The 14516-nt window shown below is 27.8% G+C and overlaps 1 non-coding gene and 1 pseudogene across 1 annotated transcript; one reads left to right on the top strand and one right to left on the bottom strand.

Annotated features, from left to right (window-relative positions):
- Positions 1 to 7494: 7494 nt before the first annotated feature.
- LOC140860537 (uncharacterized) lies at positions 7495 to 11717 on the bottom strand (annotated as a pseudogene).
- A 351-nt stretch (positions 11718 to 12068) lies between these two features.
- On the top strand, positions 12069 to 12179 carry LOC140870188 (small nucleolar RNA R71). Its single transcript, XR_012147161.1, has one exon. It is a non-coding gene; the product is annotated as a small nucleolar RNA R71 (small nucleolar RNA).
- Positions 12180 to 14516: the final 2337 nt, after the last annotated feature.

Here is a 14516-nt window from a genome sequence, read left to right as displayed (position 1 = left end):
AAGGAGAAAGACGCCAACGGTAAATGTGTTTTTGGGATTTGATATGTTCTCATTTTAAATAAAATTATTTTTATTTTTATTTTAAAAATTTTTTTAAAAAAGAAACGTTTCTAAGAAATTTGGATAAATATTCCCCATATTAGAAAGTGTTTTTATTTTTATTTTTAAATTTACTTAGAAACAAAAATCGAAAAGTTAGAAATTCTAGTTTTTAGTAACCAAACGATACCATTTTTAAGAACAGTTTTTTTTTTTTTTAAAAAAAAGTTACATTATCTGATTTATTCAATCAAACAAGCTCGGCATCAAGGGACTTAATACTTATATTCCTTTTTGTCATGTTTGGGTTACATTTTGGTTTTCAGACAATCTTAAGAAACTCAAGATTGTGTGTGCCTTAATTACCAAAAGTTATAATTATACTAAATTTTTTTGACGAATATAATTATACTAATTTTACGACATTACATGCATTACTTTTCGATCCTTCCCGACAAAGACAACTCTTTCCTAAGAATTAAGTTGACATACAACTCATGATAATCGAACACATAATCTTGACTCGTTACCAATCACAAAAAATAAATAATTGTTATATATATATATATATATATATATATATATATATATATTTATTGTGTATAACGTAATACGTAAATATCAATCATATGTTATATATGTCTATTGTATTTTTATTTTTAAAGTATTTAATCATTGTACATTATCTCATGGTCATGATCAAAATACAATACTAACTAATTACGCTTTAAAAAATTTTATTGACAGAAAGACAAAAACATTATATCATCAAGCAGTTTGAGAACATTTTTTAAACTAATGATAAGAGGTACTCCGTACTCGTGATGTGTGTATAACATAATACATACATATAAATTATATGTTCCATGAAGCTTTAAATTTTTTTTTAGCAGAAAGCTAAAAACATTGCATTAATTCATTAATTATATACATTCATCAATTATATTGCAGATTGAGAGCATTTTTAAATTAACGATGAGAGGCAAACATTCATATATGTATATAATTAATTAATTATATACATTCATATATGTATTGAATTTGTATTTCAAATTTTTTAATAATTGTACATTATCTCATGGCCATGATTAAAAATATAATACTAACCTATTAAGATTTTTTCTTAACAAAATGTCAAAAATATTACATCAAGCTATTAATGATATAGGTTTCATCGAGCAGTTTGAGAGCGTTTTTCAAAATAACGATATGATGAATTGCATATTTAGATGTCAGTTTACATCTCTGATACTATTATGATCCTTCCAATGCCTACCACACGCAGTATGAAAAAACCCAAATCACCGCATGATCCTCATGCTTGGAAAAATCAAGTCATTGGGTGATTGATTAAATACATGACACATTCTCATCTTAAAACAAAGCAAAATAATCAAGAACCGCGAACAAATAGATTGGTGCAACCGTATACAAGAAACAAATTACCAAAATGATAACAATTGAAAATGAGAAGAAGAATAAAAAAAAAAAGTAAACCTACATGTTTATCAGTCTTCTTGCAAGTCATACAAACAAAAACGTAGAAAACAAAATCAAATCAAATTGTTGAACCATGTGGGGAAGAAAATTCAACGTATAAAATAAAGGAAATAATTTCTTTAGATGTGAAAATGAAGCCAAATTATCGAGGTGTCAAAATGTCGTAGGTCTGTTGTAGTAACCCGTATATCATTTTACGAGCTTAATTGACTAAACATGATTAAGAGATTTCAATCTAAATTAACCAAGTGATTAATCAGATAAAAAAATGTAGAATCAGGACTTCGGGACCACCGAAGAGATCGGACCTTCCGAAGTAGGTTCGGAAGCACCGAACCATAGCAACTAAGATCGGAAGCAACGGGTGATTTCGGACCTTCCGAACGTGAGATCGGAGCCTCCTTAGGTTAGACCATGCGCACTAGTGATGTGTCGCCAAGGTTTGAACATGCAAACACGTGCATGAGCTCGGAACTTCCGAACAGGACAATTCGGCATGTGGAAGACATACAAGTTCGGAGCTTCCGAACTAAGGATCGAAGCTTCCAAACCTTTTCCTATAAATAGGGCATGCGAGACTCACATTTCACTTGCCAGTTCACTTGTTTTTCCATCTCCTTCTTGGTGGTTTGTGAAGGTTTCTAACCATATAGCCAAGGCTCGGGTGTTAGCGAGACACTTCTGTAATCACAGCGGAGTTGTACCCAATAGTTAGGACTTTCGACACCAAAAGGCTAACTGCAGACGAAGGTATAACCTTAGATCTCTAATAGTATTAGAGGGTATCTATTAGCTAAGTTAAAACTTTTAGATCAGTAATATTGATATAGTAAATATTTTCTTGTAGACCTGGGCCCTAGACTGGTGCTACTAGGACTACCTTAATGAGGTACGTAAGTACTGACTGTGATTGACAGTGAGTATGCATGTTTATATGTTGCATTTTATGTGTCATATGCTACAACTTAAATTGTAATTCACCCAAGTGTAGGTTGTCTACAAGTAATATACTCGTGAGTACGAGATCGATCCACGGAGAGGATGTTGTAGGTTTAATTTTAGCAATGATATATTATAGATGAAAATATTATTATAAAACTTCTAATACAAATTATAAAATTGTCAAGGTTTCAAAGGTTCATTGTTGGTTTATTTAAGATTGCTAACAAAAATAAAAAAAAAAAACTAAAATAAGAATAAATATAAAAGAACAATGAACTATTTAAACAAATATATCATATAATATAGTTCTCACTATATTAATATCAGATTAACCGATATTTAATACATGATACCCATAATATATATATATATATATATATAGATGCATAAATATAAACATAAAAAAACAATTAAATATTTAAACAAATATATCATATAATATAGTTCCCACTATATTAATATCAGATTAACCGATAATTAATATATGGTACCCATAATATATATATATATAAGTGCATAAATATAAATTGACATAAAATTAAATGTTAGATCAAATCACCATATTTCATTTAGAACAACCGGCAGAGCCACGCTATCGTCTAAATAAAATATATGACTTTTGTTTTATGTTAGTTGCGAGAAAGTAAATGTTAATTGCGAAAATATAAATGTTAGTTGCGGAAAGTAAATGTTAATTGCGAAAGTAAATGTTAGTTGCGGAAAGTAAATGTTAATTGCGGAAAGTAAATGTTAGTTGTGAGAAAGTAAATGTTAGATCAAATCACAATATATTATTTAGAACAACCGGTAGAGCCACGTTATTGTCTAAATAATATATATGACTTTATTATAAATTGATGCATATATGTATAGTATATAATTATTGTAGTATTTATTGTATCATATTAGACAACAAATCAAGGTAACCACATTCAAGATACCAAGTATTTGATGTAAATAGATAACAATAAATCATCCAAATTATACCTACAAATAAAGATCAATTAGTAAAACAAAATAAATAATAGAAAAAAAAAGAATATACAAAATATAAACAATCTTACTTGACCAACAATGAAACTTTTTTACCTTGACATAAAAAGATTTAGCTTGCCATGAACATAAGACTCAAGAGTAAGGATAAAAGAAATTTCATACTTAAACTTGGAGAAATATGCACACTCAAACTCTTATTCTTACACACACAATATTTATTTTTCAAGTGAGAAATTTCTCTACACTTTTGCACACTACAAAGCTTATACAACACATCTATTTATAGACCAAATGAGAGCAAGATTCCAAGGCTCATTAAATGTGAAATAGTAAAGTTGGTGGGTGCTTGTCTCCTTGAATGTCAATACCATGACCCAATTTTAATTGGCATGTTTGATATCTTATACCACCGATTCAGCCTTTTCATTCAACATAGAACACGTAGGATATTTTGTGTAGATGTGTTTGGACATATAATTCACCTCTTTTGGGTAAAAGGTGAAATAGTTATGATATTTTTACTACAAGCTGGTCATAGTACAAGTAAATTTGTCTCCATTTTGATGTTTGATTATTTTGATCATCTTAATGAGGTTTTTGGAATTTCTTGTCTTCTACAAAGTTGAAGATGCCTCTTTTGTGATTCTACAGGATTTGAGATTACTCCAATATGACCTTTGTAGCTTGAGTAATTTTATTTTTACCAAACCTGCGCAAAACATAAAATACAACATTTTTAGTAAAATATTTAAATATAAACACATAACACTAAAATAATACAACTTCATAATTTTAATGAAACTTTAATTTTAAAACACACTTTTTAACATATAAATAATTACAAATTTTAAGTTTCATCACACCCCCAAACCGTCTAATTACTAGTCCCTTAGTAATAAAATATCATAAAATATCATAAAATCACAAGTTAGATTTTTATTCCTTAATATATATATTCAAATTTGCAAACCTTAACATTTTAAAACACAATTGTAAGGAGATCATATGTTTATTTATAAATCTTGCTATCAACTAATATATTAATATATAATTGGATGGGTTATACATATATATTTCACAGAATATCAAAATATTAAATATATATAATTTTTTATATAAATATTTTCTAAAAATTTTGAGAATAATATAATCAAAATGATAATAGAAATCATTTTCATAACATGTATAATATCAGAAATATTAATGTAAAAGTTTAAACTCTATATTCTCTCGGGTTAAAGTATTTCATATATAGTTGTTTTTCACTCATGGAGTTGGAAGAAAATTATACACTCATTGAAAATGGCTAATATGTAAAGCAGACAATCAAATAACCTAATATTGAAAATAAGATAGGATAATTTACAAAGAATAAACCCATTTTATTTTTTTTTTCAATGTTTTTTTTTCTTTTTTCTAATTTTTTTTTTTTTTGCACTTGGCTGCAAAGTTGTATTTACAAAACCAAATAACTACAATAAACTTTGAATATGTAACATTTTTTTTCTTTTTTTCTATTTTCAAAGTTCATTTATTTATTTATGAGGTAAATCTATTAAAAATTTACCATGAGAATTATAGTAGTGATATTAATACTCTACATCATTACAATCAAACTTCAAACAACTTTGCAGTCAATTTTTATATGCACAATAATTTTTATTTTTTTTGTTTTGTTTTGTTTTGTTTTTTTTTCAAAATGGGTTTAATCTAGTAATCAACCAATTCTTAATAATCAATAAAAGCTTATAAGTTGTTTTCTCAATTCTCACCTCTCACTCACAAAATTTATGTGAGTATAGATTGCACTTTTACAATTTAATTCCTTCAATTATACATGTTATTATTCATTCAATCAATATCACTGTAACTATATAATCATAAAATTTTTAGAAAATATGTTATTTGAAAACACACAATTATATATTATTTGTAACTTATATCCCATCAATTATATATTTTTTATTAAATTGATAAAAAGAAGTGTAAACAAACATATATATAAAAAGACTTTATTTTCTTAGTAGTTTACAATTTAAATATATACGGAATATTAAAATCTAATCTATTGTGATAATATTATAAATAAAAACTAATGCGTGCCAGGATTTTTTCACTCCTTACTCTGCCATTGAAAAAGGAAAAATAAATATTATTAAAGAAATTTTTTTTTTATTTTTAAATTTTTTAAAAAAATTTATTTTTAAAAGATAAACCCTCCCCCAAACCTGAATATGACATTGTTTTTAATTTTTTTTAAGAAAAATAAAAAGTACATGATGAAAGAGATATCACCTGAAATTTATTGAAGATGAGGAACAAACACAAACCATTTCGTGACATGTTGAATCAATGATCCAGTTTCCTTTTCTTACTGGTTGGTTGAGACCAATTGATATTTGTTATAGCCGAATCAGGTTGATGAACAAAAACTTGGAGATCATCAATTAATTGGTCGTCATTCGAAGCAGAGATAAGCATCATTCGTGAATTTTCTGAAATGAAATTTTGTTCCACAACTACATCAAGAAAAGTCAACAAACCATCATAATAGTTATTGATATTCAACAAGCCAATAGGTTTATTATGAATATTAAGTTATGCCCAAGAAACAACATGAAAAATTTCTTCTAAAGTACCAAAACCACCTGGTAAGGCAATAAAAGCATCAGAATTATCTATCATTTTAGTTATTCTCTCGTACATTGATGAAACTTTCAACTCTTCCCCAACCGTAACACCTGTAATATTTCCTTCAGCTAAAGCTGTAGGAATAATACCCAAAACCTAACTACCTCCAAGATGAGCTGCTGTTGAAATAGATCTCATTAACCCAATATTGCCTTCTCCGTATACCAAGTGAATTTTTCTCTCTGCTAACTTTTTTCCAAGATTAATTGCTGCATCAACAAATATTTCACTCTTTCTAGTATTAGAACCACAAAATACACAAATATTTTTCAATTTTTGTGAAGCAGATCCTGCCATGTTTTTTTTTCTGCAAAAATATAGAGATAGTTGAGTTATTTTATAAGGAAAACAAGGAATACGACAGAAATAGGAATACAGGTGTGAACATAATAACGAAAACAATAAAAATAATAATATATAATAATGACATGCATGCGTATATACAGTGATTGTGGCTCACAGTGTTCCTTCAATATTTATGAGTCGAGGGTTGGCTTACCATCCAATTTTCTTATAAATTGGCAAATAGGGTTTTTTTTAGTCAAATTTCCAAAACCATTACCATGACGCTGTGCTTGGAATAGTTTCCATAAACGAAGAAGTTGACCTTGCACATCTCCACTAGAATGCGTCTCAAGAGTCAATGAGATATCATCTAATGACTCTTAACTCAGCCCATTCTTAATGAAATCAATTTTATCTTCTCTATTTATGGAAACATATCCCAAAGATCTGCATCGTCTATCACAAGTCCATCTGGCACATTTATGACAAACATCTAATCTCTTGGCCCTCATTTTCATCGCATAGGTGATTTTTCCTAGTCCAGACATATTTCGAACAAGTAAAAATTTTGGAACTTCACCACCCAATCGAACTTTGGCTTCAATTATAAGACGAATATCCTTCGGAATTCCTTTTTGCATAAGCATTCTCAATCTTTTACATCTAACTTCATAAATCATTCTCAGAACTTTTTTAGAAACAGATGGAAAATATTTACCATGTTCTTTGATAGCTTCATCCATTTTGAAAATAAAGATTTTTTTTTCAATTTTTTTTTCAATTATTTTGGAAAATTGAAAGAAAACCGACTAAAAGAAGTCACGGAGTACCGTTATCCGCCACTTAATCGGGAAGTGAACTCAATTCTGCAAAAATAAAATGAAAATATAAGTAACACTTAATTTGGATCATATAAAGGCATAAACTCATCATTAAGAATTTTATTTTCTAAAAATGGTTTAAGCCTTTGCCCATTAACTTTAAACACATTATTATTTTTAGGATTTTCAACATCAACAGCACCATGAGGATAAACATTTTTTACAACATATGGACCTGTCCATCGTGATCTAAGTTTTTCTGGAAACAAATGCAAGCGAGAATTATAAAGTAAAACTTTTTGTCCAATTTCAAACGATTTTCTCATAATATTTTTATCATGAAAGACTTTTGTTTTATCTTTATAAATCTTTGCATTTTCATATGCATCATTTCTTAATTCTTCTAGTTCATTTAGTTGCAATTTTCTTAATTTAGATGCATCATCTAAATTAGTATTAAATACTTTAATAGCTCAATAAGCTTTATGTTCAATTTCAACAGGTAGATGACAATGCTTACCAAAAACTAACCTATATGGTGACATCCCTAATGATGTTTTAAATGCAGTTCTATATGCCCATAATGAATCACTTAATCTTAAAGACCAATCTTTTCGATTTGAATTAACAGTTTTTTCCAAAATTTGTTTTATTTCTTTATTTGCAAGTTCAACCTGACCATTCGTTTGAGGGTGGTATGGAGTAGAAACTTTATGTGTAATACCATATTTTCTTAACAACGAAGAAAATGATTTATTTATAAAATGACTTCCCACATCATTGATTATAGCTCTAGGTATTCCAAATCGACTAAAAATATTTTCTTTCAAAAATTTTATCACAATTTTATGATCATTAGTTCTACATGCAATGGCTTCAATCCATTTTGAAACTTAATCGACAGCCACTAAAATATAAGTAAATCCAAAAGATAATGGGAATGGACCCATAAAATCTATTTCCCAACTGTCAAATATTTTAATAATCATGATTGGATTTAAAGGCATCATATTTCGTTTTGAAATTGAACCCATTTTCTGACAATTTTCACAAGATTTGCAAAATGAATGCGTATCTTTGAATAAAGAAGGCCAATAAAATCCACATTGAAAGATTTTTGCAGCTGTTTTCTTTGACGAAAAATGACCTCCACATGCCTCAGAATGACAAAACTTAATGACACTACTTACCTCATTGTCGGGTATGCAACGTCAAAAAATTTGATCAGGACAATACTTAAACAAATAAGGATAATCCCAATAAAATTTTTTGACCTCTTTCAAGAATTTATTTTTATCTTGTGAACTCCAATGAGAAGACATTTTATTTGTCACAAGAAAATTTACAATATTAGCAAACCAAGGCATAGTAGTAGCATAGAATAGTTGATCATCCGGAAAATTTTCATTTATTGGTCTTTCATTTTGAGACGATTAAAAAATTATTCTTGATAAATGATCGGCTACTACATTTTCTTTTCCTTTTTTATCTTTTATTACAAGATCAAATTCTTGTAACAACAAAATCCATCTTATTAATCTCGGCTTAGCATCTTGTTTATTTGATAAATATTTTATGGCAGAATGATCAGCATAAACAATAGTAGTAGAACCAATTAAATAGGATCGAAATTTATCTAATGCAAACACTACTGAAAGTAATTCTTTTTCAGTTGTTGAATAATTGATTTGAGCACTATTTAAGGTTCTACTAGCATAGTAAATCACATGAGGTTTACCTTCTTTTCTTTGTCCTAACACGGCTCCTACAGCATAATCACTTACATCACACATTAATTCAAATGGTAAAGACCAATCACGAGGTTGTAAAATAGGTGATGTAGTTAAAAGATTAATTATCTTTTTAAAAGCAGTTTCACATTCTTGAGTCCATTCAAATTGTGCATTTTTGTTAAAAGATTTGAAATTGGTTTCGATATTATGCTAAAATTTTTTATGAATCTTCTTTAAAATCCCGCATGACCCAAAAATGATCGAATTTCTTTGATCGTGTTTGGTGATGGTAAATTAGCAATAACATCAACCTTAGCTTTATCAACTTCAATTCCTTTTTCAGATATGACATGCCCTAACACAATTCCGGATTTAACCATGTAATGACATTTTTCCCAATTTAAAACTAGATTTTTTTCTTCACATCTTTTTAAAACTTCTTCCAAATTTTTAAGACAGTTTTCAAATGAGTTTCCAAAAACAGTTATATAATCCATAAAAACTTTCACAAATTCTTCAATCATGTCACTAAAAATACTTAGCATGCATCTTTGAAAAGTTGCCGGAGCATTACATAAACCAAATGACATTCTTTTAAATGCAAAAGTTCCAAAAGGACAAGTGAAAGTAATTTTTTCTTGATCTTCTAATGATATTGGTATTTGATAATACCCCGAATACCCATCAAGAAAAAAATAATAAGGATTACCAGCCACTTTCTCTAAAATTTGATCTAAAAATGGTAACGAAAAGTGATGTTTTCTAGTTGCATCATTTAATTTTCTATAATCAATGCACATACGCCAACTAGATGGAATCCTAGCTTGTAATAATTCTTCCTTTTCATTTTTTATAATAGTGATGCCTGATTTTTTTGGTACTACTTGTGTTGGACTTACCCATTTACTATCCAAGATTGGATAAATAATTCCGGCATCTAATAGTTTTAAAACTTCATTTTTAACAACTTCTTTCATGTGTGGATTTAATCTTCTTTGAGGTTGTTGATATGTTTTAGCATTTTCTTCCAAGTGAATTCTATGTGTGCAGATTAAAGGATTTATACCTTTAATATCCTGCAAAGTCCATCCAATTGTATTTTTGTGTTTTTTAAGTAATATTATTAAATCTTCTTCTTGTTTTGGTAAGAGGGTAGAATATATTACAATAGGATATGTTTGATTTTCACCAAGAAAAGCATATTTTAGTTTTTTTGGCAAATGTTTTAATTCAAGTTTTGGATGATCATCTTCTTTTACTTCTTCAAGTTCATTAATTTCTTCAAATAACTTTGATTTAAAAACACTTTCCACTAAATAAACTTCAGATTGTTGATTTAAGTTTTCTTGGTGTATATTTTCTTCCATAATTGTTTCTATTGCATTGTCATCTTCATCTTCATTAATAATTGGTTGTTTACATAAGTTGAACACATTAAGTTCTAAAGTCATATTTCCAAAAGATAATTTCATTATTCCATTTTGACAATTAATTAAAGCATTTGAAGTTGCTAGAAATGGACGTCCCAATATTACTGGAATTTCATTATGCACTTCTATTGGTTGTGTATCCAAGACAATAAAATCCACAGGATATATGAATTTATCGACTTGAACTAACACATCTTCTACGATACCTCTAGGTATTTTGATTGACCTATCGGCTAGTAAAAGAGTGACAGATGTAGGTTTTAAATCTCCTAACTTAAGTTTTTCATAAACTGAATAAGGAAGTAAATTCACACTTGCTCCCAAATTGCTCCCAAATCTAACAAAACTTTTTTAATTTTATTTTTTCCAATAATGCATGAAATTGTTGGACAACCTGGATCTTTATATTTTAAAGTAGAATTTATTTTGAATAATAAAACTTACTTGTTTCAGTTAAGAATGTTTTCTTCTTTACATGCAATTGTCTTTTCACAGTACATAAATCTTTTTAAAACTTTACATAAGAAGACACTTGTTTAATAGCATCTAATAATGGAATATTTATTTTTACTTGTTTAAAAACTTCATAAATATCAGAATCATTTTTTTTTGTTTTTTATTGTTTACTAATGCATGAGGAAAAGGAACAGGTTTATTTGACTCACATATTACTTCAGATAATTTATCGTCAACTTTCTCAATCTTAGGACTCAAAGTATCATTTTTTTCGAAAGTATCAAGATTTTCATCCTTACTCTTTGAGTTTAAATGATCTTTGTTTTCATCACTATATGCATCATTAACTATTTTACCACTTCTAAGAGTAATAACAGCTTTTACTTGATCAAATTTATCTTGATTTTGATTTTTAGGATTAGGTTGTGGTTGAGATGGAAATTTTCCTTTTTCATGAATATTAAGTGCAGATGCAAATTTTGCAAGAGTTTCTTTCAAATTATTCATAGATTGAATGTTTTGAATATTGATAGACTCTTGCTTTTGAATGTATGCATGAATTTCATCTTCAAAATATTTTCTTGGAGGTGGGATATAAGGAACATAACCTTGATGGTTTTGGTTATTTTGAAAAGGTTGTTGTGAAGGTTGTGCATTATTATCGTTTCTTTAACTAAAATTAGGATGATTTCTCCAACCAGGATTATATGTTTGTGAAAAATGATCTATGTTGGTTTTTTAAAATTGTTAACATAATTGGCTTGTTCATGGAGACTTTCTTTAAATGAAGGCAAAGTAGGACAATTTTTTTGTAAGATGATCATGTGTGTCACATATATGACAAATAATTTTTTTGAACACTTTTTAATTGATAACTCTTTTTCATTTCTAATGACTCAATTTTTCTTGCTAAAGATGCAAGTTTGGCTTGAATATCTACATCATCTTTAAGATGGTAAATACCAACCCCATTTGTTGAATTATTGGTTTTACTTGGTGGTTCAATTGAGCCTATATTATCTCAATTTTGAGCATTTTCTGCTAATGACTCCAAATATTCCATAGCATCATTTGGGTTTTTATCTTCAAAAGTTCCATTACACATGAATTCTATCATTTGTCTATCTTTAGGTATTAAACCTTCATAAAAGTAAAAAACTATCCTCCATATTTCAAAACCATGATGTGGGCATGTATTAAGTAACTCTTTATATCTATCCCAACATTGATAAAATGTTTTCCCTTGTTTTTGAGAAAAAGTTGTAATTTGTCTTTTAAAAGAGTTTGTTCTATGGGAAGGGAAAAACTTTTTTTAGAAATTGTTGTTGCATTTCTTCCCATGATGTTATTGAACTTGATCTCAAATTTTGCAACCATATTTTGGCTTTATCTTTTAAAGAAAAAGGGAAAAACTTTAATCGAACAATATCCATGCTACAATTTTGATCATTATAAGTGTTGCAAACCTCCTCAAATTCTCTTAAATGCAAATATGGATTTTCAGAATCTAGACCATGAAAATTTGGTAAAAGTTGAATAATTTGAGGTTTAAAATTGAAATTAGATGCATCTGGAGGAAAAACTAAACAAGATGGTGTACTAGTTCTTATTGGATTCATATGGTGCCTAAGTGTTCTTGGTTGTTCATGTTCTTGATTATTATTATTATTATCATCTTGATTATTAGAATTATCCACCATGTTTAAAATATTTTCAAATACTCGAACAAGTCTACCACTTTGTTTACGACTCCAAACAATCATACAATTAAAAACAACATACTATTTAAATAAATAACATAAATAAAAAAAATTAAACTTAATTTATACCTCCCCGGCAACGGCGCCAAAAACTTGCTACAACTTAAATTGTAATTCACCCAAGTGTAGGTTGTCTGCAAGTAATATACTCGTGAGTACGAGATCGATCTACGGAGAGGATATTGTAGGTTTAATTTTAGCAATGATATATTATAGATGGAAATATTATTATAAAACTTCTAATACAAATTATAAAATTGTCAAAGCTTCAAAGGTTCATTGTTGGTTTATTTAAGGTTGCTTAACAAAAATAAATAAAAAAAACTAAAATAATAATAAACATAAAAGAACAATGAAATATTTAAACAAATATATCATATAATATAGTTTCCACTATATTAATATCAGATTAACCGATATTTAATACATGGTACCCATAATATATATATATATATATGCATAAATATAAACATAAAAGAACAATTAAATATTTAAACAAATATATCATATAATATAGTTTCCACTATATTAATATCAGATTAACCGATAATTAATATATGGTACCCATAATATATATATAAGTGCATAAATATAAATTGACATAAAATTAAATGTTAGATCAAATCAACATATTTCATTTAGAACAACCGGCAGAGCCACGCTATCGTCTAAATAAAATATATGAATTTTGTTTTATGTTAGTTGCGAGAAAGTAAATGTTAATTACGGAAATGTAAATGTTAGTTGCGAAGAGTAAATGTTAATTGCGGAAAGTAAATGTTAGTTGCGAGAAAGTAAATGTTGGATCAAATCACAATATATTATTTAGAAAAATCGGCAGAGCCACGCTATTGTCTAAATAATATATATGACTTTATTATAAATTGATGCATATATTTATAGTATATAATTATTGTAGTATTTATTGTATCATATTAGACAACAAATCAAGGTAACCACATTCAAGGTACCAAGTATTTGATGTAAATAGATAACAATAAATCATCCAAATTATACCTACAAATAAAGATCAATTAGTAAAACAAAATAAATAATAGAAAAAGAAAGAATATACAAAATATAAACAATCTTACTTGACCAACAATGAAACCTTTTCACTTTGACATAAAAATATTTAGCTTGCCATGAACATAAGACTCAAGAGTAAGGATAAAAGAAATTTCATACTTAAACTTGGAGAAATATGCACACTCAAACTCTTATTCTTACACACACAATATTTATTTTTCAATTGAGGAATTTCTCTACACTTTTGCGCACTACAAAGCTTATACAACACATCTATTTATAGGTCAAATGAGAGCAAGAGTCCAAGGCTCATTAAATGTGGAATAGTAAAGTTGGTGGGTGCTTGTCTCCTTGAATGTCAATACCATGACCCAACTTTAATTGACATGTTTGATGCCTTAGACCACCGATTCAGCCTTTTCATTCAACATAGAACACGTAGAATATTTTGTGTAGATGTGTTTGGACATATAATTCATCTCTTTTGGGTAAAATGTGAAATATTTATGATATTTTTACTACAAGCTGGTCATAATAAAAGTAAATCTGTCTTCATTTTGATGTTTGATTATTTTGATCATCTTAATGAGGTTTTTGGAATTTCTTGTCTTCTACAAAGTTGAAGATGCCTCTTTTGTGATTTTACAGGATTTGAGATTACTCCAATATGACCTTTGTAGCTTGAGTAATTTTATTTTTACCAAACCTGCGCAAAACATAAAATACAACATTTTTAGTAAAATATTTAAATATAAACACATAACACTAAAATAATACAACTTCATAATTTTAATGAAACTTTAATTTTAAAACACACTTTTTAACATATAAATA

The sequence above is a fragment of the Henckelia pumila genome, chromosome 4 (assembly GCF_033568475.1).
Source record: "Henckelia pumila isolate YLH828 chromosome 4, ASM3356847v2, whole genome shotgun sequence".
Lineage (NCBI taxonomy): Eukaryota > Viridiplantae > Streptophyta > Magnoliopsida > Lamiales > Gesneriaceae > Henckelia > Henckelia pumila.
Note: the sequence above shows the minus strand (reverse complement) of the source record. Positions and strands in the feature narration are given on the sequence as shown.